This window comes from Sander lucioperca, chromosome 4, assembly GCF_008315115.2.
Source record: "Sander lucioperca isolate FBNREF2018 chromosome 4, SLUC_FBN_1.2, whole genome shotgun sequence".
Classification (NCBI taxonomy): domain Eukaryota; kingdom Metazoa; phylum Chordata; class Actinopteri; order Perciformes; family Percidae; genus Sander; species Sander lucioperca.
This window is the reverse complement of record NC_050176.1, coordinates 17,133,355-17,138,484: the sequence shown is the minus strand read 5'-3', so window position 1 is coordinate 17,138,484 and position 5,130 is coordinate 17,133,355. Positions and strand designations below refer to the sequence as shown.

Genomic DNA, 5,130 nt, shown 5'->3' with positions numbered 1-5,130 from the left:
GTTGCAATAAATGGTTAAATCTATGACGAGAGTGTTCCTGACTGAATTGATCTGCTTGTGTACAGGATTGATTTTAAACAATGCTTTCCATGTGAGTCAGAGATCTCTGTGTAGCCCTGACTTAGTTGTTGGGTTTCAGAAATGAATAAGGCAGAATTATATCTCCCTGCTGGGGTTTCTCACAGCTTTCAGTTTTAGAGAGGGCCATAAGTCAGCTAGTAGCTGTTTTTATCAACCCTAAAGGTTTAGCTTTATCGATGGTAGTGTCAGTCTTTTACTGTTTGTCCGACACTTTTGTCCAGAGTGTTAAATCTTCAAGCATTGAATAGATTGCCATAACATGTGTCCACAGTTATTGACTTCAAATGAAAGAACATTTCAGGATACTGCTCAAACTAATGCCAACCTCACATGCTGGAATACTGCTGACACTGCATGACACAAATGTGAAAGAATTGGTATGATGTGTTCACTTACTGTTCACATACTGAAGTGCATTTAAACAGTGATACAACCATTGAAAAGAAGAATTAAATAGTCAATGACTTCTTTCTTTGAACTGAACTGGACAAAGTGATTTGAATCAGAAAAGATTGGAGATTTCCACCTTTATGAATTATCCTACCTCATAGCAGGTGAAGAGGTCATACAACAATCACTCCATAGCAATATGCAAATAAACAGCACCAACAGTATATGTTCTTAAACAACTTGTACACATCATTTGACAACAAGAAAATAAGGAGAGACCAGTTGTTGACACCAGTAAGTGACGTTGTTCTCTTTTATTAACAGCCTAGATGAGACCAGTCTTGCAACTCTGTTTTAATGTAAATGGTTAATAGTTAATGTCTCAGTTTTTCCATTCCTTTAGATGATTACATTAATCATGGTTTGCAAAAAAAAATCTGTTTCTGTTTTAGTCATATATTCAGTAATAAATAAGGAGTAGAAATGGAAATCATATCTGCCCCATACACCTGATCAAAATGACTCAGGAGTTGCTGTTAATAATAACTATGTGTGTTCAGATGCATTTCGAAAGCCCTAAAGTTGCCACAACATGAAATGCCTGAGAAAAAGTCTCTTGTTTTTTGAGTTCAAGGTTAGACAAGGGCTTTGAATTTTTAGAGTATAGGCTACATTATGGCAGTTATACCTCAGAAAAATGCATATCATCATCATATTTGTGTATCACTCATCTCTATGTTTAGTTAGGCTGTTTCGAAGAAAATAACACCATCAGTTTGACAAGTGTCCTGTAGTGGCCTTTTTGTGAGATTTCTACATTCACCCAGTGGACCCAAGGCTGTATTACCGACTGACTTCTTCTTTGCGAGTCACTATAGCTACATTTCTTCTCTGTTTATATTCTGTTCCTAAAATAAATGCATATGGAAATTAATAATAAAAACAAGATTCACAACTTATTTAGAGGTGAATGCAACTTGTGCCCCTTCCTGTGGTCTTTGTCAAGAAAAACTGCAGCTTCTTGTCACGCTCCTGTGGTTTTTGTTTTGTTTTGTTATGGTGATAAATGACATGCGTCTTAGCCTGCATCCATGGCACATACTCGGTTGTTCCATAACTGTGAAAAATTGCTTTGTAAATCCTTATGTTTGCGAGGACTCTGCTTACAGTACGCTACCGTGCAGACACTGTTCATGGTTCAGTGAGTGCAGTGAAGATGTTTTAATCCCGCAGCCTTGAGGACAGCAAGTAAACTAGTGGATGGAGATTAAGTGGATTTCATGTTGTGGACAAAGTTATTACCACACACACACACACACACACACACACACACACACACATACACACACACACACACACACACACACAAGCCTTTGCTATACCTAAAGTATTAATGCAAAGACTGATCAGAATCTATTGTATGGTTTGACCTCGTTTATGTAAACCCATGTGATGTGTTAACCTCTAACAGTCTGTTTTTGAACTCGTCTAAAGGCTACACACACACACACACACATTGATCCAGTCAACGCTATGCAGCACACTGTTCATGCGCTGGGCATTTCCCTAAGCATGGGTGAATAATTTGTGGGAATGTTCATTTATTCAAACAGATTATTAAAATGTCAGATTTAAATTACCCCTGAAGCACTTCAATGTGTCTGTGTACTTTGGCCAGCTAAGGGTGAGATACGGCTGTTCAGTTGTGGAATGTAAAATGTTTTTCAGTGAATGAGACCATCTCGGTCTATGTTTTGAGGTCAGAGAGGCTGTTTGGAATTGCTGAATACTTTAATACCGTCTAAGGGCGTTTTCACACTTGGCCTAAATACTTAAATCTCGACTCAGGATCACTTCTTTGGAAGAGGGGGTTATTATGAGAGGCTGGCTCATACTGCAAATTTGAAGTTAACATCTAGTCATGCTGTAGTGATACGTGACACATTCATACAATCATGTGACAGCGCTATGGAGTGGAGTGCTTGAATTAAATCCAGCATTTTGATATAAACATGAGGTCCCATTTTCTGGAACACTCCCAGAATCAATTTTCGCATTTCACACTTAACCAAATGTGTCAAAATGATGGGCTACATGTTGAAAGAATCAGGGATATGTCGAAGTGGGGGTACAGCTTAGTGGTAGGTCCCCAGTTCAAACCTAGGTGCCCTCTACGACAGCCTATGTTGTTACTCACAATTTGAAAGACATGCTTAGCTAATGTCATTATATTTCAGGTTAAAGCTGCAGTGGGTAGAAAAAAAAACACCAGATTTTGAAGTAGAGTAAGACCTCATACTGCAGCTCTCTCCTCTCTCTGGGTCCTTCTCACTTCCCTTAGTTGATAGCTCCTCATTCCTCAACGGAACTGGAAGTTGTTCTGTCCCTCCTTCGTGAAGACCGTCTCAAAGCCCTATTGATATTCCTGCCCCGAGGACCGATGATTAGGATCGAGTAGGGATCTCAGAGGAACGACACTAAGACGAGAGGAAGGGAGGCAAGTGGAGGAGCCGGGGATGGAATTTAAGGGAAGTGAGAAGGACCCTGTGTCGCACAGCGATATGCACAGAACAGCCAATAGGAATGCTTTCTCCCTAGCAGGCCCTATTTCGCCTATTACAACTCCGAGCCCCTTAGATGATGCCATGGGACCCAAATAAACTTTTTACTTTAGACTTACATGGCAAAAGAGATGTGTATAAATCAGTGGATATGTTTTTTTTTTAGCGTCACAAGCCACTCAGCAACTCATAGTAATGAACAGGGCTCTGCCTCCAATGCTGTATCCAGGTTTCAGTATACTGATGGAGAATACTGACCCCTTTAGGCTAGCTAATATTTGCTCCTTTTACAAACTGTTTCTGTCTGTAAATCCCTGTGTCTATTTGCCTATGCAACATTAGGTAGCCAGCGACCCAGTTGTGGAACAGATAATGCATCACCCTCTGGAGCTGGAGATTGTGGGTTCAAGTCCCACCAGTGTTGCATAGTGTGCTATCTTTTAAGTGCTGTGAAGCAGTCAAGGTCAGAACTTTCACATAAAAAGTTATTGTAGATAGATTATCATGGCGGTACAATATATCTTCTTCACGAAAAGTTTCTGTTAGATAGCTCCCTCAGGTCTGAAAGCTGCAACCAGTAAGTCACCTCATGTCCATTTATTTCCCAAAAAGCTGAGTGAACAGAGAGACATCTGTGGACGGTCATCAGGGCCAAGAAATGTCAGGCACAGCTTGTTTTTTTCCAGCCACCAACCTCCAGCTTCGTCTGGCTCTCACTTCTCAGCTCTCCCTTGTTTACCTACTGATATGATTTTTTTTTGTCAAATGTTTTGCCAGTTCAACATGGAAGAAAATTGGATTCCAGCCATTCAAAGCTTCCAAGGTATCCTAACGTTTTGCATGAAGATTGGTTCAGTCTATTGTAAGCACTGATGTCATTTATTTAGAATTTTCTCCTTAATTTGTATTATTGTTACTTGATTTGTGCCTGTAACAGTATCTAGTTGTTCTAACAAAATAATTACATATTGTGAAATCCTATAACTCCTTCATTTTAATTTTGTTGTTCTTTGTATTAGACATGTTTCACTGCAAACACACAGGATTTTAGAGTAAGTATTTTTTTAAATATACTTCCCAGTTTTCATGTGGATGAAAATATATATATGTTCGTTAATTCCTGATGTAAATATTGTGGTCAGTGTCTACTTTAGTAAAGACAAGGCATAAATTATGCTGTTCTGTTTGGCTGGAATATAATCAGCTACATCTGCCCTCCTAACTGTTTTAATAGGCAAAGAAAAACATAAGAGCAGCAAGACGGTCAATGTCCATGATTTAATCAACATCCCATGCCAAGTCTGTCGACCCTTTCTCCTTCTGGCTCTCTCCTCTGCAAAACTTTGGTAACCACTCCTCTACTTTGGACTGCATTTATTTATAGGCGTCTACTTCCCTCATAAATATAGTAATCAATTGTTTGGTTGATCTACGGTACATGACCGATACGTACATGACGGTACATGGATGGACTGCTGAATTGTTTGCTCACATGATTGGTTACCTGACTGAAGAGTAAGAGGTCAAGGGAGCTGCAGGCCTCCTTCTTACGGTAACTTAACCATACATACTCTACATCTTCTGTCTGGCACTCTCCTCTGCACTCAGAGAGGAAAACAGCTCATTATGCAGGAAAACAAGCTGAAATACTGCACCATTTCCTTTCGACCTCCCAGAGAAATAATGTTTATGACATTGCATAGCTGATAGTGACACTTTAAGAAAAGCATCATATTTTTTTGCGGGTAAACAGACACAGAACCTTGATTTTAAGACCTCTGGGGATATATGTGTGACATTGTCTGGGAGGCTGAGAAAGTCTCCATGCTTCAACTTTATCTCAATAGCCCAGACTCTGAAATAAAGCACCGACAACAGACATTGACTCAAAGATGTAAACTACATAAACATTGTTTATCTTAGTGGACGGGATAATATTTGCAGACTCAACATGGAACAGTCCTATGGCTTTTTGAATTCCTCGTCTGACAATTTTTTTTTTATGTTATGGGATGCTAAACTGTCGGCCCAGTGGCCTAATGGATAAGGCGTCAGCCTCCGGAGCTGGAGATTGTGGGTTCAAGTCCCATCTGGGTCA

General features: G+C 39.7%; 1 non-coding gene across 1 annotated transcript; it reads left to right on the top strand.

Annotated features, from left to right (window-relative positions):
* Positions 1-5,057: 5,057 nt before the first annotated feature.
* trnar-ccg lies at positions 5,058-5,130 on the top strand. The gene has a single exon. It is a non-coding gene; the product is annotated as a tRNA-Arg (tRNA).